Source organism: Mercenaria mercenaria, chromosome 12 (assembly GCF_021730395.1).
Source record: "Mercenaria mercenaria strain notata chromosome 12, MADL_Memer_1, whole genome shotgun sequence".
Classification (NCBI taxonomy): Eukaryota; Metazoa; Mollusca; class Bivalvia; order Venerida; family Veneridae; genus Mercenaria; species Mercenaria mercenaria.
This window is the reverse complement of record NC_069372.1, coordinates 13,493,086-13,519,114: the sequence shown is the minus strand read 5'-3', so window position 1 is coordinate 13,519,114 and position 26,029 is coordinate 13,493,086. Positions and strand designations below refer to the sequence as shown.

Here is a 26,029-nt window from a genome sequence, read left to right as displayed (position 1 = left end):
TCTCCTGAAAAAGACAAATGTTTTTATTTGAGATTATTTTGAGATTATTTGAGAGTTGGTGCGAACTCACAATTTGTTTATAAAATAAAACTAGGGACTTGCTCACTGATTAGACAACTTAAAGATTCTGATATAATTATTTTCAGAAAACAAAATGGATGATAAAGATGAAAAGGAGGTTATTAGGGTAGCAGCGACAGTGGGAACCTCACCACTTTGGGTACCTGCAGCGGCTGCTGGTGGAATAGTTTATGGAGCAGGAAAAGGTATGAACATCACATTGGAAGATATAATCTTTTTCTTCCAGGAGTACCATGATTTGTACTACGAGAGGTGTTCGACTTAAAGTTGTACACTTTGAAATTGGACTCTGTGAGAAATCTTGTACGAGAATTTGGAAATGTGTGCATGGCATTATTTTCTTCATGACAGTGTCTAATAGAGGCATGTACTTTGTTTAGAAAAATTCTACGATGTTTGATACATGTCAGTTAAGGGGGTTAAGTGAATGCAGACCTATAGACTTACTGTTTAATGTTTTGAGTCACTGTGGCAATCCCATTTCTCATAGGTTTTGCAGTTAACTTTATTTTGCAGAACAAACTTAGTTACACACAAAGTAATCATTTGTTCTAAAACATAATGTAGATCTATGTATTTATGTATTTATGCTATTCTTTTATGGTTGAATGACATCGCTGCCAGCTCTTCGAGATTTATTTTGCGGATTTCTCCAAAACGGGTACCATTTTTAAATACCCATCTTTTCAAAAATATTACTGCAGTAAAGCCGAAAGTTTTTCATCATGTTATATGTATTCTCTGATATTTAATTTATCTTGATAGTAGAAAGTAAATCATTATTTACCCCTCAGCAGATCAAACACGTGTTATAGCCTCGCCAGTTCCCTGGACAAGTTGACTTTTGCTGAACATTGTATTTATTTGTCTGTAACATTAAGACTGGGCTTTTTAAGACTTAATATATATGTGAGGATGGGAATATAGCAAATGAGTTTGAAATTGGACTTTGTGAGAAATCTTGTACGAGAATTTAACATTTGTTAAAAGCTAATTAACAAGCACTTGTCATACATTGGGCGACAGTGAAATATTCAGAAAATGTTTTGATATAAGCGCTGTAGAATTTTTTATTACTACATGTATAACAGCTGTCAAGATCGAACATTTGTTACAATAAAATGCAAGTCTTCGAGCACATGTATGTTTGTATTTTGTTTAAATATAAATTTATCAGCTGTCATATTTTTGGTTTCCGTTTCTTCAAAACAGACATAATCGTTACATCATTATAACTTACATGGTATAATTGTCTATTTTAAGGACTCAGTTCCTTTTATTTGGCCATTAAACAAAATTTGAATTGAATCTCTATACACTAACGGTTACACACTTTTCGTACCTTTGCGTAATATAAAGTAACCATACCGACGTCCATCATTTTGATGATTATTTTGCTTAACTATTGTTTAAGGTCTGGACGAGGCTAACGACTTTGGGAAAAAGCATGGACCATTGGCTGGTATTGCAGCATCTCCCTTTATAGTGGCTGGAAACATACTGACTGGTCCATTTAAAGGCATAAAGAAAGTTGGCGATGTGCTGATAGGAAAGGAAGAAAAGGAAAAGTAATTACGGCTGACTGACATAAAATAGATTTGTGAATTGGGTGTAAATGTTTTTCAGCCGTTATCTATGTCATATAAAAATAGTGATTTAAATTGATTACGTTATATTTACCAGGCGCGTAGCTGCCTTTACGCAGATACGCAACTGCGTAGTAAAAATCTGGCAAGCACACACAATTAAATTGGCTAATCTCTTTCGTTGCAATAAGAAGTCTATACCATGCAACAAGCAATCATTGCTTACTTCGTATTCTGTTTAAAGTAGAGTAAACTAAGGTTATAGTCCTGTTCAATAAGGTTGTTACTTCCCTTGCGTGAGTTGTCGTTATTGATAAAAACTACTTCCGGTGAGCAAAAAATATCAGAAAATGGCGACGATCAATGGAATCGATGAACAATGTGACTTTGACAAACAATCAATGCGTGAATTTAGGGTTTATTTAAGAGATAGAGGTGCATATGTGTCAGGAAATAGGCCGGAATTAATAAAACGTGCTAAAGGACTTGTTAAATTAGGCACGAGGCCACTTCGTGAAATGCAAACCCAGGACGATCAGCGCTACAAAGTACAATCAACGACTACCAGAACTTTTTTGTACTCCTCTTGGTGAGAAAATACCGGAGCCCAAGACTTTAAAAGGTGTGAGGGGCAACAATTTGTCTTGTTTACCATTTTTCAGAACGCAGTATTTGTATAATTACCTGAAACTTTTGACTCTGAAAACATGAATGCTGAAAGGCTGTTGAAAGTAAAAGTATTCTACGAAGATGGTCATCTACACACAGTCAGATATCACAGAATCACAGATAATTGTTCCCACTACTATGTCAAAGCAAATATTATGCCATCGCTGCCAAATGATTCAAAGAAGAAAACGTATTTTAGCAGATTCTTCATCCTAAAATGGAACTTTCCTACATACTGATCAAGAAGAGCTATTCCGCCTCTTTATTAGTTGAAATATTTCGCCGAACAAAATATGACATATTATTTTCCATATATTTTTTTACAACTAGCTGACTTTTTTCGTGAATTTGAGAGAATTCTTGAAATAATGTTTAACTTTTTAAAAACAAAACCCAACAACTGCCAGATTGGAGTAATTTCAATATCATTGAGATGGCATAATGACTGAAGGGAATTAGCTCATGATCAGTATATAAGCTTTCCTGCTCCGACTGTCAAATAATGGTCTGAAAAGGAGTATAAATTCAGCGATTTTTGTCACTTTGGAAAAAGGTCCGGTACCGACTGAATTCATCGCGGCATATAAAGAAGGAAAACAATCGCAGAAATTAACGTTTCACTATGAAATAAAACTATGTATAAGTAACTTAAGGACAGTAGGTCTTTAGGTCAAAGTGATAAATGTGACTGTTTAAATGAGGTTCAAACTATCATGAAATTGAACACTGGTAAATGAGTGCTTTAACCCGGTCTATTTAGGGAACATAGGTCTTCCTGCATATTAATAATTTTTTAATCATTTTCGACAATTTCTTTGCTGAATGGGGGTAAACAGTTGTTATTTAATGCTTTTCAATGAAGTACATCAATGAAATAAAATCAATATTTTCACAGTTACAAAGTACTGAAAATATTTTAATTTGTCAATGGTACACTAAAGAATACGAATAAATAAGCGATAGGAAATTCTATGTAAAAGTACTTCAATATACAAATACAAACATGAACATAAAGATATATACACTCCCTCTTAATCAAATGTACCAGAAACATGGAAACTTCATCACATCATTTGACAAAGTACTGTCGTGATGTCACAACATTGTGATGTCGTGACACAATGCGCGCATAACACTGCATGGGTAAACAGATATTTAATTTAATCAAGGCCACTGACATTATATACAATAAAAGAAAACTTGTTTGTTTCAGTATAAGATATGAAAATATTTCACTCGTGGACACCATAATTTACATTGCTCTATTGTGGCTGCCCAGTCGTAGAAATATTACATATGGTGTTCCATTCTGTGAAATATATTTCAATCTTAAACTAAAACAATCAAGTATTCTCTGAAAGTCTGCAATAGTTTTAAATATTAAAATACTTAAGAGGAATCAACACTCGCTTCACTTTTTAACAATGTTTGGCATTTGTTTCAACTTCTTTAAAAATGGTCTTTGTCAATATCAGCTATACATGTATTTAATGAAATTTTGTTGTCATTCTGTGATCTGTAACTTTAGTCTTTACTATTTGTATTAAATTATTCTTTTAGATCAAGCAGCAGTGTCTGTATATTTAAAAAATAATTCAAAAAGAATAAAATCAGTGAGGCTTAGAATTTCGTTTCAGATCCTGCATAAACTAGGATATCAGAACACTCATGATTTCAATTATTTAATAATGTAATCAAAGTAACAGAAATTCTCATATAATTGATAATGCAAGATCAGACCAAATGGCATGCTGTTTATATTTTTTATCAATCATTATATAAACATGATAAATATTCAATTTCTATCAACAGATTGTAATCAGCAATTTGTAACATATGCAAATTCAGTAAATCATGTTTGCTCCCCAATATTTTGGATGTATGCTGATCTTATCTTTTGGCATTGAAGAGTTCACAAGGGGAGTGATAAATCAGGGGAGATAACAACCCTTATTGAACAGGACTATAGCGAACTCACCGGGACAAGCAGAATGTGTTCGTTAAACATATAGCTAACATATTCCTTATAATTATGCATTATTTGTACAGCAAACAGATTTATATAATTAGTTGATTTAACGTGCGTTGAAATTCACCAATTGTCAAAAGTCGTTACTCATTAATCCATTTCCAATAAAATGTTTATTCATCATAATCATTCATTTTGAAAGTGTTTGTATCTTAACAAAGTCTGTATTAACAATCAATATCACGCCTATATATACTAGGCTTTCGTCAACAATACGCCGGACTTCGCTATGAGTGCTATCCATATAATGCGGTTTACCATATTAGATAAAAATAATATTTCTCATCAATTTATGAGAGAAAATGTTTTTTTATGCAATACACCATGTCACTCTGCAAGTATTTTAGCTCTGGTTTAAATTTCATACATGCATTACGCCTCTACTAGCGTTACTGATCGGCATTACGCTTAGATAGCTGTACAGGGCCGTACTTAGCTTTGAATGCTACCTAGATAAAAAAAGTCCATATATAAAATAATAAAAACGAAAATGTTTTATAAGAAACAAAACATGTCATTGCGCAAGTATTTAGCTCTAGTAGTAAATTTATTCATACATTTCGCCGCATTTTGCTACATTGCGCATCATCTTTCTACATGACTCTACATAACTGTATTTTTTCTCACTGACACGTAATGTTTGCAAGATGCTCGCTGAACGGAATCCCGCTTTTTATAAATTGGGAAACCCTTATCAGAAATCGTAGACAAATGCTTTTATTTTAGATTTATTAGAAAAACAACGATTTTCAAAAGAATTCGATGATGAATACATTGTTACAACATCAAATATGCGACATAAGGGAGAAGATAGGAAAAGTTTGATATTCTAAGACCTTACACCAGGCTATAGCATTATCAGCTGCGATATGAAATTACGCTATATCTTTTTTAAGAATATATCTTTATAAACTAAGGTCTTAGATATGCTTTTGCCAATTATGCAAGTTTGCACGTGTACTCTGTTTAAGTCATATATGAAGAAATCTATGGGGTCTTTTTGGGGGGATGGGGGGATATTGATGTAATTATTGCGCATGTCAAGTTTCGTTTGCAAAATATTCAGCCGACATAATTTTAAATAATCGTTAATAACAAGACCGACTACAGTAGCCGTTGCCCTGGTAACGCACACAGCTACAGTTTTATGGTCCATTTAAAAAATGAGTTCTTCCTTACTCATTTTTAACACAAGTAAATGTTTACTTTTAAAAAGTAAGAGTATAAGTTGGAGTACAAAACTAAATAAAAAACAGTCCAGAAAGAGAAATATCTGTCTTAACTGTACAAAATATGCCAGACACCCCTAATATCATAAATTCTTAGTGCAGGCACCTGTCAATGGCCAACCTTTTGTGACGAGCTTTTAATTTGTACTTTATTTGTAAAGTATGTTGGCCTGTCTGAGAATTAATGATCTTCTGGATAAATTTCAGGATAAAATATCCCCATTAGGTGGAAAACTGCTAAAAGCCTTTTGATAATTCCATTTTCTCCTACTTCAAATGCTTTTGATATCATATACAAATACGACATACTTAGTCTAGATACTCACAAAAGATTTGAAAGGGTTTAAGGTAAAAAGCTCGACACAAAAACGGTAGCTTTCAACACGGTTACGTGTTTAACGTTAACCTGTTTTCGCGCGAGTTATCACGTCTATTCCTTCCCTTTCTTGACAATCCACATCTGACATAATACTTTTCTTGTCACCTACCTTTAAGGTTTAGGAGTATATCTTCAAAACACAGAAATATTTAGTAAAGGAACACTATCTTTACCAACATTCTACCTGACCATGACATGTTCTGCCGTATTCCCGTAAGATGGCTACTTAAACATTCTCAAACATTTGTCACTCTTTAAAAATGAATTCCATTTGTAAAGAAATAAAATTAAACAATTGCTGAAAACTACATTCAACCTAGTTATTTGAAACTTCAGCACTGGGACATTATTGTAAAGGCACCGAAACAAAGACATTTAACAGTTCTTTGAAAATAGTGAGTTTTTAAAGGCGCTGAACCGTCCGAAAGTATGGCCTATTTTTGCAGCCTTTTTCCGGAATTCAATGTTTATATCAGTAAACTGACAGTGTTTGTAGAGTAAAGCGTTTGAACAACACCTCCTAAACTGCTGGCTTAATTTTTAAACAATTTCACACAGATGTTTATAGATGTTCAAGTTATTCTTATATTTCAAAACGCAGGAGTTTGAAACAGATCTTCTTGTTAGAAACAGTAGTGCCTATTAGCTATTTATTTTTTTTCTGAATATTGTAAAATCTACAAATAGTCTATGTTATATTTGCCTGTGGAATATTATTCTTTTATTTGAGTACGTTTCTACCAGTATTTTATGATCCCTCGCTTGCAGAGCAAGTGCCCTACCGACTGAGCTAACCGGCTATCTGATACTTTCCGACATAAGAATTGTAAATATCAAAAACAAAGGCTATATTATTTTTATTATATAGATTTTTAAGCTTGCAAAATGTTGTAAGTAAGCCTTTTGATTGGCTAGCGGAAGGGTCGTCAGAACGAGGCTATCAATAGCTCGTCTTCAGATCCTAAGCGTAGCATAATAGGAGATGTACTTTAGTCAGATTGGAACGATAGCAGCCTATTGTATCTATTGTCTTTTCATTTATAGATCAACAGAATAGATATGAAATCAAGTCATAAGAAAGTAGACGAATCTTGTTAAAGGTTATGTTATTAAATATGTATAAGCTAACAAAAAACACACATAGTACAAAAATACCCTTTTATTCATACAGTATTGAAGGGACCCAGGGAACCATTATTCACTAAATGTGCAACCAACTCCTAGTTGTGGTGTTTAGCTAAAAAGCTAAAAAGATTCACTTGACAACTTTTTAGACACGGTGACAGTTTCATTATGATTAAATATTTCTCTGTCTTAAATAACAAGATCTGATACTGTAATCATTATGGAAATACATAATATACTGATCAAATACCAAACATCAAGACACATCGTTAACAAATTGAAAGAAATATAATATCAAAGTCAGGAACAAAACTATTTTTTTAGAGTTCATGTGGAATGAATGACAGAATATGTTTGGTAAAATTAACCATCAATCCTTAGCACATTTCATGGATTTTCTGGTCATAATCTTTCATTCCTTTCACATGAACGCCAAAACAAACACATTTTGTAAGAATACATTTATTTTTTCCATACACTGAGCAGATTTTTCATGTTCTCATTCCTACCCATGAAATTTATGTTTAAAACATTTCATTTCAGATATAAGTAAGTATTTCTGTTATATTCACTTCGGCTGCATCTTAATTTATTTAGATCGTCATATAATAGATTTTTTGTCAGAATCGCATTCATCATTAAACCAAGATTAATTTTTGTTCTCTTCGTCTGTTTTCCTGGGAACAAATCTTTGATTTACTGCTTAAAATTCTCTTAAACAACGGGGAACTGACATGGGCCATTATGCTATTAAACTGAAACAAATTATGATCGATATTTGAATAGCCAGCGGTATTATCTGGAATTTCTGCCAAAGCATCAAGTGATAGTTTTGCATCATCGCAATCCAGTCTGTGTCAGTAATCATAAACTTGACTGGCATATCCGTTGTAAAACAATTACATTTATCAGATTAAGTTCACAAACTTCATGCATTTAAACTGAATGAAAATTTGAAGATGAGCACGAGTTCGGTTTATAACTGTGTCTTGAAAAGAGAAAGGACTACCTGTACGAAAAGTCACAGCTGTAAAAGACCTGTATTTTTGTTCAAAACAACCGTCATGCTTATTCCAAATTTACACCTGTAGATTTTATATAACAATATTGATTTTACAGCTGTATATTTCAATTTGCAGCTGTCATACGACTGTAAAACAGTTCGAAATATGCAAATGAGGTACACCTGTAAAAAAAGTTACAGCTATAAAAACGAAAAATGTTACAGCTGTAAAAATGCCCAAAAGTTACAGCTGTAGAAATATTATAGGTATTGAAAAAGAGGGCATTATTTTAAGGGACGAAAGAAGAGGTGCAAAAAGTTTTAGGATGAATTGCAATTCTCTAGATAAGGTAGCAATTACTATGAAAATGGCAAAATAAGGTTGTATTGAGCAGAAAGTAATTGGTCGATGCAATGTATCAATTAATTCAACCGACTGAACATTAGTATTTAGAACAACCTGTCTTTATAGACATGCATTATTGATAACAATAGATGTACCACTAGAGGACCTTTCAGTATTAAGATTAATAAAGTGATACATTGAGTATTTTTGAGTATTTTTAAAGATATTTTGCCGGTTTCCTTTAAAAATGTTTCACTAAAGCACATAATTGAAGGGTTATATTTTAATAAGATGAGGAGAATTAAGTAAGCAATAGCTTTAAGTCCACGGCAATTCCACTGGATAATTTTACTTTTTAATATTTGTTTAACAAAAACGAATGAACGACTGGAAATTTGAAAAACAGTTAGTGCTGCATTAACTCGGGAAGTAGGACCCTTTTATTGTTTCTCCCCCATCCCCATCTTATGACATTAATAGGTTTATTCCTCTAATTCAAACAACGTTTGTCAGTGAATATGTTATATTCTTGACATTTTATCAAAACCGACCTTTTAGAAGATCAAACTATTGTATGTTTCCTAGAAAAAATAAAAACAATATTAAACGTTTTACCATGATGTGTACTTGTGAAGAAGGTTATAAAGTCAACTGCTTTTCACTGAATTACATTTATGTGATGTGTGGGAATACAGACTTTCGACAGGAAATTTTAATTATTATTGGAACTAATATTAAGTTAATTTTACAGACTTGTTTTTATATTGCTATGAGGCTTTGTGCCGAACCTTTATACGGGTACGAAGAACTACGTTAAAATTAGCTCTTATATTTTTTAAAGAATTGAAGTCAAGGCGTAACGTCATACATTCGGCTAACTAAGAGTAAAGCTTGCATTCGGCAAACGGAAACGTAGATCAAATCATAGGTAAATTGCAACGCGTTGTTAAATGAAACAATTATCAAAATTATCAAAGCAACTATCTTCCAAAGATTAAATATTGAAACGCGAATTCCTGCATAAATACAGTTTACCTTAAAAATAAAAACGTGGAACAAATTATCAATTTGCCGTTTTAATTCAACGTATATATAGCATGTGTATAGAGGAAAATCAATATAGACTTATGGGTATATTTGTTCGTTTGGTAAAATAGAAAAAAAATAGAAACTTCACAGGTCGCACAATACGACAAAAACGAAAATGTTGCAGGCTAGGTTTGATTGAGCCTGTTCATGGACGGTAGTGGAAATGCATGCTGCCGTCCACGTCTTCTAGCCCCAAGTTGAGCAGAACTCAACATTTACACATGCTGAAAGTACAAAAAGCAATTCAGAGACATCCGCAGATGTATTCAAACGGCGGTGAACATGGAACCTTCAATGATACACGGGTTGTGGCGTGTAATTCCATGAAAAGCGGCGTTTGGTCCCCAAATAGAATAATGGGTTTGCCCCAAACGAGAAAACAACGGGCAGAACTAAACAAACTGGAATTTAGAAAGGGGATCTGAGGTTATGGAGCCTGTATATCATAGGAACTGTAAAAGACAAAATTAAAAAGCAGGCACAATATCCAAGGGGTGATTATACAATACCCAAGACAATGAAAGCGGGAGTATTGGAACTACCCAGGCCGAAATGGTGATGCTGAGAAACTAAACAGTACCAATAACACGACATAAACCACACTTTGCAGAGGAAATCTCGACACCTGTTCTTAGTTCAGGGCGTAATATACGTCAGAAAATTTTCTTGTAAGATGTAGTGTACAGCTGGCTTGGCTGTTCCACCATTAGCTCAAAAGAAGACTACCAAAGCTCGAAGCAGTGTAAAATAGAACGTAATCCATGCAGCAGGTTCGCGTGCGTACGCACATACATTTATTATATGTCTTAAGGCATTTTGTAGCAAAGCACATTAGTTCCTTTTCATATCACTTTTATACGCCCGGAGGGGGCGTATTATTTTATGACACCGGTGTCCACTTGTCCGTCCGTCCTTCCGTCCGTCCGTCCGTTCGTTAACAGTTTCGTGTCCGCTCTGTAATTCTTGAACTCCTTAAAAGATTACAAAGAAACTTGACATAAAAGTCTACCACATCAAAACGACGAGCAGAGCGCATATTCTGGATGGCTCGCTTCAAGGTCAAGATCATATGAATTCGTTTCGTGTCCGCTCTGAAACTCTTGAACTGCTTGATGGATTTTAAAGAAACTGAGCACAAATGATCACCACATCAAGACAACGTGCACAGCGTATGTTTCGGATCGATCGCTTTAAGGTCAAGATCACACTTAGGGGTCAAGGTCATACCTTTGGGAGCATATTGCTCCGCAATGCTGTGCTCTTGTTTGTTAGTATTTTGACTAGATTTTAGACGTAGAAATTTTTCAGATCCTACTTTTGTTTATATGATTAGTTTTAGTAATTGCATATCTGTGTAATATGCAATCATGCTATTTAAAATTACATTCAAGTCTATTATCTTTAATTACTTCTCTTACGAGGTACTTCATCATTGTTGTACAAATACACATTATGTTTATAATGTCGGTCAATAGATAGACATAACTAATGTAGTTTATGTATACTTGAAATAAACTTTGTATTGTATTATACTGTCAGTAAAGGGATGAATGTATTTATTTACTAAAGCTATCAAAGGACGGTATTGGAATTAATATAATTGAAGAAAACATTAAAAAAGGTCACATTCAGAGAACGCAACCGCCCATACAGCACACCACATGAATATATGTCTATGTTCACTGTATACATGTACAGAGCGGCTGAACACATGCACTCGCTAACAACAATGAATGCAATAATTAATAGTACCGGAAACAAGAGACTTGCAGGTTTGCCTGGTTTGGCCATTATCAAGGCATCTTGAGATGCAGAGAGATACTTCTTTTATGGTTTATCATCAAAGAAGACCCAAGGTGCTCGTTTAGGTATTAATTCAGGTACGAATATGTATGCGGAGAAAACAGTCGACTTTCTGCAGGTCTGCTGGATAGCATCCTCAAATGAAATACTTTGGTCTAGAACGCCGAGTGCGCTTTGAATTTGACGAAATATTTGTAATATAAATTCAGAATTTTCTCAATGAAGACTTTATTGATTCTATCCATCAGATTCTTTATAGAAGATTAATGCGTAAAACATCATAAAAACAAAAAAAGTAAAGATAACAAAAAATACAATAACTGAGATCGTATTTTTCAGGAATGACCTGCACAAATCATATAAATATGTCAAAGTTTCTGGTGTGCAAATTTGGCTTTACACTTGCAATTAGTTTATTTGTTCAATACGACAGAGTATACCAATAACAAGCGCTGCATCTGTGCTTACAAGGAAGGTTGAAGGTATGTTAATGTTTTTTACAAGCATTCATTTTGTATAAATTTTCTCTTATACCGATTGAATAAGAAGAAAGAGTCATGCATGTTTCGTAAGGAATGTTACAATAATAAACTTCATTTAAATCTGCTCTGCTTTTCTAGATCTATCTCAGCAGGAATTTCATCAAAACAGTACTGAATTGCGATTTTGCAGGTAGATTTTGAAGATTCTATTACAGATGTGCTGATTAATGAATAAATAATGGCTTAGATTCAGTATTGTCATATTTCCTGGTCCTTTGGGATCATGGAATCCATTCAATACATGTGTAACAGAGTTCCGCTTAAGCCGGTGCTAGGTGTGTAAGGTGTGACACAATCAAACCGAGTCTTCTATTATTTTGCTTGGTTGCAATTTAAGCTTCCAAAGGATCTTCTTACAGTTTTATTAACTGTCACAACAGCAATCTTTAAGTGACATGTAAAAAGTCTCCCCGTACTTGCATTCAGTGTTGTTATATTTTCTGGTCCTTTGGGATCATAGAGCCGATTCAATATATGTGTAAAAGAGTTCCAATTAAGCCGGTGCTAGGGGGCGTGAGGGGGGTTGCACTTTCCATTACCACTCATGAACAGACTCAATCAATCAAACCGAGTCTGCTATTATTTTGTTTGGTTGCATTTTATGCTTCCAAAGGATAAATTAACATATTTTATTGAATGAAATCATTAAAAATACACAATACTGAAAGTTTTCATAAAAAAATAATTCACCATAATACTTATCGAGAAATATGAGAAATATGCACGAGTTCAGTCGCCATATTATTCCGTGAAAGATCGAGTGCATATTTAAGTATGCAAAGAGGATTTTATTTCATTTCAAAATCAAATCTTAATTTCGATAATAAATCTGCACGTACCATAATATAACGGTATCCCTGTTGAAGAATAGTCTTGACTTCTGGTTATGTTTTCATCATGATTAAACGCTTTTACAGTTCTGCTAAATTAAATCCCATTTTGGGTAACATGTGGTATATCCCCATTTAAACGAGAGACATTTGCAATACTAAAAACTAATAGTATCTCTCGTATGATATTTTGAAGTGGTAATATCATAATGTACAGAAAGGTTAAATCCAAAAAAGACACAATAGTATCATATCAAAATTGTCAGCGTTCCTTTCAAAATTAAATAGCTGGATTTCCTTGGATGAATATCGAAGCAAAATACAGAACAACCATATTAAGGACGTGATATACGTATAAGGATATCATCCAGGTAGACTGATATTTATAGGGTATTGCCTTTGTATTTGGTAATGCAGCGGATATATTGCGAGACTTTTGGAGCGCAATATTTTTCCGCTAAAGAACGAGTGCATATTTCCCGATGCAAAGATATAACCTTTTTATTTTATACGTGTACACACGTATATATATATAATGTAAATATTAAGAATTTGTTCAATAGCCTGAATAAAATTGACAATACTGAACAAAATAAAGGAGTTTATGCAACGACATACATTAAATTACGTCACGCACCCGATATGAAATTCAGGCGTCAGTGTGTGGAAAAATGTTGACGTTTCCGGTACCATTGTAATTTAACGGGGAATAGATACGAGTATGTAATAAAGCCCGACTGTGCATCTGGAGAAAGTGTAGTCTTTAAGGTCAATGCAAAGCAAGTGTACAACTCTCATTTGGTATTTTAATTTCCTGTCGAACAAAATGCTTCCATAAAACCTGAAAAATATTCCTTAATAAATAGAGTGTTTTATACATATTTTCAAAATATCTTCCTGACAGTACAGTTTTCATAGACTTGAAAATATTAAAATGTTAAGTTTATTTTAATGATAAAATTATATATCTTTCATATACTTTGTCGCATTCCACACGTGCTTTTATAGTATTAAGACAGAAAATAACTGTTTACTTACTAATTTCCATTTAAAGAAACATTCTTGTATGTATGAAGCATACAACATATTTTGGACGTTTTGTCATGAACTCAACTTCTTTGCAAATAACCTTTGAAGTGTCTAGCCATACTCGCAATACGTTTTCTCGTATTTGCATAAAGGCATTATTCAGATGCAAAGGAAATATGACCCTGTCTAACCAACAAACAATGACTGCATTCAAGTAAAAATCACAATTTGAGATTAAAAATTCTAAGTATTATATACATCCTTGTTGACAGCCATCAAATTTTGTGTGGCTTTTTTCTTCCAGAGCGCCAATATGATGTTTAACCCTAAGACGTAATTATTGTGACATGCAAACAGTGACAGCATAATAGCCATACAGCTTAGGTTTCATGTTTATTGTTAAGCAACCCTGATATTGTTAGAATTATTTTATTTTTTAACATATTGAATCAGAGTCTCAAGCAATGGGATCTCAAAATTGATGTTAAAATGCACAGAAAGCACCCAAGCAAAGTAATAGTCGGCACGTTTCAAGACAGTTAATAAGTGCAAGATAACTTACATAAAGTTCAGCAATACAGTTATATAGAATAATAGATTAAATGATATATAATACTTATTTTTTAATCCATCCATTGTGATAATTTTAGTCTTTTATAATTCTATATCTATGACTTGTGATAATCTAAGTCTTTCGTTTTTTTCTGTGATATGACATCCCAATTCATACCATATTATACTACACAAGGACCACAATGGAAATAAGATAAAGATGATACCTGCCTACCTACCTGCCTGTCTACCAACCTAACTACCTACCTATCTTCCCTAACCTACCCTACGCTACCCTACCCTACCCTACCCTCGACTTGCAGATGTATAGGAGAAAGCACATGTGTTAAATGGTAATATATGCCATATCATTTGGTTTTTAGTGGAAGATAGTGAGCACTTCATGTATGCATTTGATTGTAAGTATATGCACATTATTGCAACTATTATGACATGATAAATATTTCCTTAACGCATTTATATATACACTACATGTTTCCTGCAGCTGATATTTGGCTTCTAATTTTCCCTCAGTCACACATTAGAAATTATATTTGATATAAAACATTACATCATCATCCATATACTTAATTTTCCTATCGGTTTGATTGCCTTTCATCCACACCATCGTCTGATGGGCATTGGTGTTTAACGTCATTGAATTTGAATCACTTGCCCGTTACTAATGTGGGATCGAAACTTCGCTTCGTTCATGTGATGAAGACCTTTAGCTAGTATCGGAAGGTCTATGGTTCTACCCAGGTGTCTGGATATGAAATAATATCTGATAGGGTACCTAGAGTCTCCCCACTTCCCCTACTACCATAGAAATCCAGAAAGTTGTATTATCATGTTGTGGCGACGATAAAACCAACACAACAAACAGAAACACCGTTTATCATATCTATGTGAGACCCACCGCACGTCATACTTTCCCATCTTATTTGTTTGTGTTTCCTTTTGAGAACAAAAAAAAATATTTTATGACCATACCCATTGCAGCTCAGTAATGGTGTATTGGTATATCAGACCGCTTTGAAACGCATTATGTGCAAGAAGGAAAACAATGGAAAATGACTTTTATTGTTGGTCTTGAAACATATACAGTAGGCTACTTTACGGTTAAACATAGTTGGTATTTGACGGTCTATATAACTAATGTTCTGTCATGTCAATATGAATATGATTTTATCTTTCAATTTCAGTTTACAGCCTTAAGATCGTATTGTTCTTATTCATGTATTAGAGTATAGCAGTGTAATTTAAGACTGTGAGTTATTATGTTAGGCCATATCGAGGGTTGAGCACAATACTGCCGTAACTCCGTTCTTTACTTAATAGGAGTTACGGCAGTATAGCGCTCAACACTCGATATAGCACATTATGCAATTTCTATAAACCAGTAGATCAGGTTGTTCTTGTTCAAAGGCGATAGCGTAGATTAAAGAGAGTACAAATTCCTTCGGTCCTTTTCAACGTATAATTCTAGTTCATTTAGAAAAATATAAAAACTCTACAAGCTAGGAGAATGTATTGTTCTTGTATAGTTGTTACGGCGTTATATTAATTTTGTTAATGTGTAGTAGAGTATGACAAATAACCAATATTATGCGTTTTAGTATTAGCCTATTAGCCGTTAGACAATACTTGCGGTTTGCGGTGTTTAAATGTATGAATATTTGGCTTCACACTTGCAACTTAGTTAATTTAGTTTATTTTTTTCAATACGACTCGGCTTTGTCTACCAATAACAATCGCCACATCTGTGCAGACAAGCAAATTTGAAGGTATGTGAAGTTTTACAAATGTTCGTGTTTTTGTGGAGGTTTTTGTTCATAAATTTCATTTATACCAATGTTATTCGAAAATAGAGTCATGCATGCTTCGAAGGGATGTTACAATAATAAACTTCATTTAACTGTGCTTTTCTAGTTCTACCTCAGCAGGAATTTCATCAGACAGTATTGAATTGTGTTTTGCAGGTAGATTTTGAATAGTGTATTAAAGAAAATTGATTAATGGACAAATAATGGCTGGAATGAAATCATTAAGAAATTCGTATAACTAAATTTGTTTATAAACAATATTTCAAATTATAGACAGCGGGATATCTTTACCTCGTTCCCTTTATATGCATTTGACAGATAGACATATTTACTTGATCAAATACTTATGTTGTAAATGACTTCTATTAACAAGTGCAATTCTAAGAGGTGCGGTTGTTGCAATCATTTATCGCACAGGTCTACAATTACCTCAAACGTTAACTGCAGAACTTTTATTGTGGTACTTAATTCTGACGTCGATTGAAATACTAGCAGTTTATAAATCCCACCAGGACTGAATTGTTTTGATATCTGTCTTCTGGTCTGATTCGTCGGGCCCTTAAGGGTGTTTGTCTAGTTGCTCTGTCTTCTGTAAAGGCATTGAATACATACGTTTTTTGGTTCTTAAGGGTTTTGTATATATATTTATACATGAGCGTTTTTGTGTTTTACATGCCATGCCTTTTTGCATCTATTACGTGTGTTAGAGATTCACCTAGCGGAGATTACTCTTATTTACACTGTCCCGTGTCTCTGGAACATAGTGGGGGTAAGAGTGAGGTCGGGTGCGCACCATAAACCTCTATAAGCTCCCCAGTGGTGTTTTGGCTACTGACCGTTCCAAGGCGGTGCCCCACTGTGTTCCTTTACTTGTCCTCGTGTGTGCGTGTGTGTGCGCGTATGTGTGTGTGTTTGTGTGTATGTGTGTGTGTGTGCATGTTTGCGTGCTGTGGGTTTCGTTTTGCGGAGGCTTTGTCTTTGTAACATGGCATTCCCTGTTTGATATATGTCCTTGTTTTTTCCCCGTTTTGCAAATAGGAAACGTTTATTGCTCAGTCTTTTCCTCATTTCCCCTTTCACCAGCTTCAGCAAATATAGATATATAAAATTATGATACTACATACTGGATGTACTTTAACTTGACTTTATACGAATTTCAAAATGAAAGTAAATGTATGTATAAAACTGCAACGCTTTTACATTTAAAGACGTATGCTAGAATTAGGTGCGAAAATTTTCCCAATAACAGAATTTCTTCAAACTTTGGATATTGAAGGACAATCATCTAAGAAACAAAAAAATGCAATAAAAATCATAGGTCACCGGTATCGAAAAAGAGTTATCTGCCCTTGAAAACGGCATTTCCCCCAAAAATGACGATTTCAAGGGCAGATAACTCTTTTTCGAATCCGGTGACCTTTGATTTTTATTGCATTTTTTTATTTCTTAGATGATTGTCCTTCAATATCCAAAGTTTAAAGAAATTCTGTTATTGGGAAAATTTTCGCCCATCTCATATACAGGGAATTCTAGCGTACGCCTTTAAGAAGTAATACAATTACATTCCTTTATTCTGTTTTCCAAAACAATACAAGACGATTGATACTATCAGGTTAAATAAACAAACCTATGATGTAGAGCGGTAGCTAAATATTGGAGAACGTAAATATAATAGAAAAGCAAGCGCGTTTATTTTTCAGATAAAGACATACGACATGCATTTATTTGAAATCAAATAGATGTGAAAATCTGTTTAGAAAACAAAAGTAGGGACTTTATCACTGCTCTGACAACTGTAAGGTTCTGATATTATTTTCAGAAAACAGAATGGATGATAAAGATGAAAAGGAGGTTATTAGGACAGTAGCGACAGTGGGAACCTCACCACTTTGGGTACCTGCAGCGGCTGCTGGTGGACTAGTTTATGGAGCAGGAAAAGGTACGAAAATCACATTTGAAGATATAATCATTTTCTCTCAGGAGTGCCATGATTTGAACTACGAGAAGTGTTCAACTTACAGTTGTACACTATGAAACTGGACTGGAAATCTTGTACGAGAATTTGGAAATGTGTGCATTGCATTAATTTCTTCATTACCCTGTCTATTACACTGTCTAATACCCCAGTCACACATACGGCGCGGATAACTACGTCTTACATCGGACAGAAACGTAGTAATCCGTATCGATCCGTACCTGAGCCGTGCCGCAAAGTAGTAATCCGTATCAATCCGTACCAACACTTGGTCAAAACGAATTCAAGACTTGTCCCAAACTTGCAAGTTTCTCCAACTTTTGAACATGCACAAAAGTTTGAGCGATCCGTAGCCATTTGAGCGTGATTTTAGTCCAACTTGGTTAAAACTTATTCATCCGTAGTTAAACGTACTAAACGTAGTTATACGTACTGATGCGCACCTTGCCGTAGTTTGACATGATGTTAAAGATAATCGTAATGAAAACGCCGGCTACACGTGGCCTATTATATGAAACTTACCGACCCGTTACTAAACCTTAATGCGAACGTAGTCATGCGAATTGATCCGTAGCTGAACGTATTTATCCGAGGCTGCCTGTAGTTAAGCGTAGTTCACCGCAGACAGGTCAACGCGCTGGGCAAGTTGCCAGGCGCAGTTAAACGTAGTTCAACGTACTACGCCGTACCAATCCGTACTTATGCGCGTCCTAATATCTTTTTGGTCCCCATTTCTCGCCATTTTCCCCGTACTAAGACGTACTGCTCCGTGTCCGCACGCCCACAGACCAGTCCCAGCCGCACCGTATCTCAACGCACGGACACATCCGAATGTGTGACTGTAACTTAATAGAGGCATGTACTTTGTTTAGAAAAATTCTACGATGTTTGATACATGTCAGTTAAGGCGGTAAAGTTGTTGCAGACTTATAAATAATATTGCATAGACTTACTGTTTAATGTTTTGAGTCACTGTCACAATCCAATTTCTCACGTTTTGCAGTTAACTTTATTCTGCAGAACAAACTTAGTTACACACAAAGTAATTATTGGTTTTAAAATATTAAGCAGATCTATGTATTTATGCTACTTTTTGTGGTTAAATAACATCGCTGACAGCTCTTCCATATTTATTTTGCAGATTTCTCCAAAACGGGTACCATTTTTAAATACCCGTCTTTTCAAAAATGTTACTGCAGTAAAGCCGAAAGTTTTTCATCATGTTATATGTATTCTCTGATAATTCATTTATCTTTATGGTAGAACGTAATTAAAACTATGCAGTATTTTTTTACCAATCAGCAGATCAAACACGTATAACAGCCTCGCCAGTTCCCTGGACAAATTGACTTTTGCCGAACATTGTATTTATATGTCTGTAACCTCAAGATTGTGCTTCTTAAAACTAAATATCTGTATGAGAAGGGAATATAGCAAATGAGTTCGAATGTAACTAATTAACAAGTATTTGTCATACATTGGGCGACAGTGAAATATTCAGAAAATGTTTTGATATAAGCCCTGTAGAACTATTTATTACTGTAACTGTCAAACAACGAACATTTGTTACAATAAAATGCCAGTCTTTGAACACATGTATGTTTGTATTTTGTTTAAACATAAATTTATCAGCTGTCATGTTTTTGGTTTCCATTTCTTCAGAGCTGACATTATCGTACATTTTAACATCAATATAACTAACATGGTATAAATGCCTATTTTCCTTTTATTTTTGACATACAACAAAATTTGAATTGCATCTCTGTTCACAAACGGTTACACATTTTTCGTACCTTTGCGTAATATAAGGTAATCTCATTTTGGTGATTATTTGCTTAAATATTGTTTAAGGGCTGGACGAGGCTAACGAATTTGGGAAAAAGCATGGACCACTGGCTGGTATTGCAGCATCACCCTTTATAGTGGCTGGAAACATACTGACTGGTCCATTTAAAGGCATAAAGAAAGTTGGCGATGTGATGATAGGGAAGGACAACTAAGTCTGGCTGACTGACATAAGATAGATTTGTGAATTGAGTGTGAATGTTCTTCAGTTGTTATCTATGTCATATAAAAACTGTGATTTAAATTAATTACTTTATATTTACCAGACGCACACACAATTGAATTGGCTAATCTCTTTCGTTGCAATAAGAAGTCTGTATTTTATCATAATCCTGAACATGAGAAATGTTACAATCATAATCCGTCTATGCTAACGGTTTAAAAAGGCAAACTTTTATAATAAAGTTATAACACAATGTCAAAAATATGAAACAGTGTTGGCCTTTAAGCCTAAAATGTAATACAATTATCAATTATTCCATTTTCACGATGTTGTTGAAAATAAAATCCAATATAAATCAAATAATTACACCTAATTAAATCTTACGCAATTATCCGGGTATGCAACCGGTACAAGCCGTACGATATTTGTGACAACCACTTCAGTGAGATAAATATCTTCTTTCTTTATTATTGGTGATTACATATTTTTCAATGGCCTTATAGGTAACTAAATTATATGTATTATATTTCAGAAGACCTTAAAGCGGAATAATGCGCCTTTTCCAAGTAAAAATCCAGCTGAAATAGATGTGTGTGTAAAAAGGGTCGAGAAAGTTATAGCTTTAAACCCAATAGACCAAACTCTTCCTGTTACCAGTACGAAATAATACGTTTCCAAATATGACGACTTTTCTCATTTTGACTAGGGCAATCTTTTTAAGAAAAGTGAAACTGCACACAGGAGTTGCTTCCCTTCAACTTCAGAAATCTCTACCTGTAGGTAAGGGAGATCACTGCGTAGAAGATTGAAGAAAAGAACTATTATTTTACTAGTCCGATTTCTTTATTACTAAAGCATCAACTTCAAATACTTATGCGGCATTATCGTTAATTTAACACATTTAAATGCACAGCAACCGAATTTTGCTTTTATAAAACATTCACCATAACACACTGTGTGCAGTAAGATGTGCATAATGCTACTTTAAACTATATTCTTAAAAATTATCAGATCAAGACTTTAGTGTATACTTGGTTTTAGATGTCGTTGAGATATATCGACAATCGCGCTTTGTTTTAAATATTTGTTTTATGATTCAATATGTTAGTACAATGTCTACCCAATGCTTATGTTAAAGCCTTGTATAAAACTTCTGAAAATGTCTTTTTTTGGTACCCTATAACCTAATATATGTTATTGCAATGCATATTTTAACATTGGGACATGGAAATATGTACCTTATATCCGATAATTTCTATAACCATGTGTGCTATAACCATTTTGTTTTACATAGATCAAAGAAGGGTTAAAATATGGACATTTTAAAGCGACTAACCCACACATTGTGATTTGTGATATTTTAAAATAAATTTCACCGAAAGGCAAAATGCCGCCACAGTTTTATATATTTACATGTAACTTAATGGTTGTTTTGAGAATTACGGGAACATTCGACTTTTCGAAGTTTTTCTTCTGCACTTTTATAAACGGTTACAATGCTTTGTAACTGTAAACATTGATAAATAAAGAACGAGAAGCGACAGTATATTCATCACGTGGGCAGCGAACTAAAACTGCGCATGGCAAAATGTGGCGTAATGAGGCGTAATGCTGTATAATGTATGGGGAAATTTGGCAAAATATATTTATATCTTAAATATTTTTACTATATAAATATTTATTTATAATGGAAGGAAAAAGATTATATAGCACTAAATGATATATTTATAGCCTAAAAATCAGGCATAGGTATATTCAAAACTATTTCTGACTGCCCTCTTTATTCTAGGCCCGTTATTACCCTTTTTAGGTCAATTTCTTTCTTCCATACATCAATTTAAATTCTAAACTCTAAACATCAATAAATTTGCGTCAATTCGATAAAGGGAATGTCAATGTTTCTCTTATATTTAGACATTTGTTTTTCTTACATTTATATGAATTCTTCACCTTTATTTTTTTCAGTAGTAATTATATTGTGAAAGAATACAAAGACATTCCAGATTAATAAAAAAAATCAATATCAATTTTATTGTACGTATTGAGTAGAATGCCATTTTCTAAATTTATGTTTTTCAAATGATACCGCGGTTCCAACTTCTATTAACAAAATCGTTATTACATTTGATCAAATCAAAATTATATTGCAATCCATGATTGTTTATTAATCAAGAGAGGGGACAGTTGTCTTCTTTAGTCAACTACCGTGTAATGTCACATGTGTCGTCTTTAATCGTAAAATTTGCGTCTTCTTAAAACAACACGAAATTATTAAAGGACCAATTTCAATTTCAATTAGGATCGCATGGCGCTGATCAACATGAAAGATATCATTAATCCAACAATGTCACTGGTCAAAGAAAATACCCAGATTTTAAAAAATGTTTAAGTGGTTGCTTCAGAGTTAGTATTATCAATATAAATGCCTTTTTTACGATTTATTTAGTTATATATTCTTTATTCTAGCTTTGCATTTGCTAAAAATCGTGCATTGTAAGTATTTGTTTTATTGGAATATATAAACTACAATATAGAATATTGTGATCTGTAATTATGGGCTTGCTGAAGGAGCAGAGGAAGCAGCGGGTAAGAACGACATAAGGACACTCTACAACATCACTTGACAGCTGTCAGGAAGGAAGGTCAGCACCAACCGACCAGTAAGGGGGGTGGGGGGGATGGGGAGGTCCTCAGCAACCCCTGAGATCAGTTAGACCGGTGGAGGGAGCACTGTAGGGGCTTTCTCAATGGCACACCACCCATCGTTGAACAAGGGGAGGATCTAGACGTCAACCTGGGTCCCATCAGCAAAGAAGAAATAGTAAGAGCCATTAAGAAGATGACTAATAGAAAGCTCCGGGACCGGACAGCATTCCTCCAGAAGCTTTGAAGGCAGACCCAGACACCACGGCAGACACCTTGATCTGCGTCCTACATGCGCCGCACGAAACAAGACCCAATCACCAAGACCATCCAGATCAGGAAGTGGAGTCGGGTCGGACACATCCTGCGCTGAGGACAGGCCAACGTTCCACGCCACGCCTTGGACTGGAACCCACAGAAGAAGCGGAAGAGGAGACGACCAGTCACCACCTGGAAGAACTCTACAGGCGGACCTCAAGCTCACCAACATGACCTGGGGTGAAGCCAAGAGAGCAGCCCCAAGACAGAGGGAGATGGAGAGCAGCAGTGCGGACCCTGTGTTCCGATCGGAGCGAAGAGGACTAAGTAAGTCAAAGTAAGTCACTCTACATAACTGTATTTTTATTTCATAAATAAACTTACCTGATATTACTGTATGGATTTCTCTCTTTTGATCCGCATAATAGACTTTTCGTATCCGGAAGATAAACTTTTGACCTCTCAAGGTCACTTCCGGGAAGAACACATGTTCATATTCAGTTTCTTTTATCTTGGGAAAGTGTTCGCATCTCCGCTATTTTAGACATTACTATAGGTTTTTGGTCACCTTGAGTGATGCAAGATTTTACTTCATAAGTTTGTGACTATTTACTGGAAGTGTTACGGTGGAATACTAGGTTATGGTGTCGAATAAATCGACGGAAGATGGAGAAATTTTAACCGATACTTCGGATGTAACAAACGCGTCCCCACGGTCGCCATATTGTGAAAGTGCAGAAAATGGTGAAAATGTTCCGCCTTTGATTCTTAAAAAGAAGAAGAAGGAAAAGAAACAGTCTAGGTACTCTGAACTGAACAAACGATTTTCAGTTCTCGAAGAAACGATATGCAAAATAATGTTGGAACAAAATTCCCAACGGGAACAAATTCGAGAGAATGTTTCAGAAGACTTGGCAAACAAGTCCCATGTTCCAAAGATTGGGTCGTCACAAAGACGTACGAATCCGGTAATAAGTGACAGTAATAGTGATGTTGAGGACCGTGTTCCAATTTTTGCCTGTGGACAAATTTCGCCAAAAGACACGGACAATATGTTTGACATAGACAATAAAATTGACACTCTCTCACAAAGGGAAAGTAATTTACCTGATGTTCAAAAGAAATGTCTTGGTGACGATGCCCTTGTAAAAAAGGATATTACAAAGAATGGTCTGGTTCTAGATAGTTACCAGATTGATGTGTTGCAGGATAGTTTCAGATGTAAAGAGCCAAACTTTTAAATCTGCTTTCTCAGAGGACCTTTCCCCTATTGACAGTGAATCAGAAATGCTGTTAGAGGTAGCCCCTCTGGACTCTTTTGTAGAATGCTTCTTGTCAAAACGGTATGGTAACGAAGAGTCATTTGTAAAAACTAAAGGTTAGACTTTATACACACAGCCTTGTAAAATGGTTGGAAAAAATTGCCTACAAAGGGCAACAAGCAGCTCATCTTGGTTTGATTATTCAGATGTATATTCAACAACTTTTAGGTAATATGCTATAGTTTTTAGAGTCCGATGACTTTAACAAAGAGAAGGCTGCACAACAAGTAAAGGATATTTTGCAATGTTCACCAAGTCCCTCGATCGGATGGGGAGGTCTGGAGCTTTCCATCACATCATAAGAAGGTCTGTAGCGATGACCGACATAGCCTTATTTGAACAGCTTCATCATTTGGAATTTTCAAACCTTCCATTGACTGGTGAATATGTGTTTGGCACTGGTTTGGAAACTGTTAAAGACACGCAAAGAGACAAAGAAACACATTGATTATTTAATTCCAGATGTTAAGAAGAGGGATTTAAAACGAAAATTTTCAGGTTTTCAGTCCGAGTTTAACAAAAGACCAGCTTCAGACAGGCAGTATAATAAGGATGCAACCTCTGGATCAATATGGAATAATTTTCGCATCCCAAAGGTGTCTAGAGATAACACATTTGGAAACAGATCTCAGTCAACATGCAGGTCAAGGGGCAATTACGGCACCTATCCACGACGCTCAGCATCCTCCTCTACAGGTAGAGAAAGCTTGCAAAATCAGATGAAAAATGTCAATGTAAGTATCATAGAATATTGCCCGGAGATACCCGTTGGGGGAGACTCTGTTTTCCTTGCCGAGTGGAAGAAAATAACCACCGACAAATGGGTATTGAATGTTATAAAACGGGGTTACAAACTAGAGTTTCAAGAAAAAAACTCCTTTTTGGGGTATAAAACCTATAGAAATTCCTTTAAAAGACGAAATAGTAATAGTTTTAATTACAGAAATAAACACTATTTTAGAGAAAAGAGCTATAGAAATTGTACCATCCAAAAAATTTATTCCGGTTTTTACAGTACGTTGTTCCGTGTACCCAAAAAGAACGGAGAAATGAGACCGATAATAAACCTAAAACCCCTCAACGAGTATCTCCGAAAAGAACATTTCAAAATGGACACAATGTCGAAAGCTCTGAACCTTGTCGAGAAAGGGGACTGGGCTATATCAGTGGACTTGAAAGACGCTTATTTTCACATAAAATAATATCAAGAACCACCGTCAGTTTCTTCGCTTTCAATTCAAAGGAGCTGTATATCAGTTTCGCACTTTATGCATCGGTCCAACAAGTGCACCCAGAGTTTCGTCAAAGTAATTTCAGTACTGGTGGCAGACTTTCGGAAACTCATTGTGCGACTTGCAAGTTATCTTGAAGATTGGCTAATTGCAAATCAAAGGTAAAGGTTTCTATTACAAACCACACCAACAGTTCTCAGTGTCCTTTACGGACTAGCTAGGTTTCATTGTCAATAAGACCAAATCGCAGTTAGTACCAGATCTGTCATTGACCTACATAGGAGGTCAATTCGATTTAATGAACGGCCTAGTCTCTCCCAAAAGAGAGAGGCTACAAGAAATGAAAAAGTCAGAGTCAAGATTACTGACAGGTCACACAACGGCCAGACATTACTTAGTACTTTTAGGAAAAACAGCATCATGTCTGGATATGATTCCAAATGAACGGTTGTTCAATAGACCTATTCAACTGC

At 34.8% G+C, this 26,029-nt stretch overlaps 1 long non-coding RNA gene across 1 annotated transcript; it reads left to right on the top strand.

Moving 5' to 3' along the window:
• Window positions 1-22,128, top strand: LOC128547229 (uncharacterized). The gene is made up of 4 exons (XR_008366382.1): window positions 1-266; window positions 1,496-16,079; window positions 17,938-18,057; window positions 19,945-22,128. It is a non-coding gene; the product is annotated as an uncharacterized LOC128547229 (long non-coding RNA).
• Window positions 22,129-26,029: the final 3,901 nt, after the last annotated feature.